A 1,086-nucleotide genomic window follows, 5' to 3' on the forward strand; every position below is an offset into this window, starting at 1 on the left:
TCTACTTTTAGCGTTCGTCCCTCAAAAAGACACTGTCCCTCTTCTCGGTGCGCCCTTGCTACCAACGCGGTGGGTAAAGATCTCGACATATTTGCAGACGGAGCGGTTTCTCTGAATCATATTTTACAAGCATGTACCAAACCTCTTACGGTGTTACTTGATTAGTGTTTTCATTCACTACAAATGTGTATACCTCGGCTAACTATAATTTTCTTATGTAATTGGTTTTAATTTATTGACTTGTTATTAATTTTATGCTATCACTCCCAGTTGTCTTATCTTAGTATTTAGTTACTAATAGTATTAGCAACACTCGTAATACTTCATAAATGTATGTATATATTTAAGTCTTCTTTAGATTTATGCTCACAGATTTATTTCTGTCATATTTGTATTTTGTTTTAATTATTTTTCTGTGCCTAATATACTCTTGCTAACTTTGTAATTTGCCACTGTGCTGTTAAGTTTGCGCGTAAATAAACATGAATTGAATTGAATTATCGATCGTCCTGTTTTTATCTAAAACACAATCCTGTTTATTTTTTATTTATTTTTTTAAGATTAGAGACAGGACGATGGATAACGCCCATAAACACAGTATCTGTACTAATGTACTATCGTCACAAATCTTTAGATCTTATTTACTCATGCCTATGTTCTTTGTTGTTTCTGATTAACTTAGAGGACACAGAACTGCTGTTTTTTTAAACTTTTTTTTCCATCATCGGGTATTCTAGAGAACAGAGAACACGACGTTTCGGAAACTGGATCTGTTCCCGTCTTCAGATGACACATACTCAGTTGGGTCCCTTAGAAAGAGCTAATCTCAATCATGGGCAACCCCTGTCAGAGTCACACAGCTATTTGATCAATTGAGGCCAGGCTGTGTATAGCTTTATATATCTAACAATTCTGTGTGTTATGCACCATCGTCGGCACCCTTTAGAATATATTAGTTAAGGGAGACTGCAAGAAAATTCCATAATGACAACCCTAATATTGTAAGATTTGAGGCTTTCACGGCGATGACTATGAAGAAAGCAGTTTTCTGGGATTTGGCACCGTGTATCCACATATACACGGTGC

Source organism: Cryptotermes secundus, unplaced genomic scaffold, assembly GCF_002891405.2.
Source record: "Cryptotermes secundus unplaced genomic scaffold, Csec_1.0 scaffold1379, whole genome shotgun sequence".
Lineage (NCBI taxonomy): Eukaryota > Metazoa > Arthropoda > Insecta > Blattodea > Kalotermitidae > Cryptotermes > Cryptotermes secundus.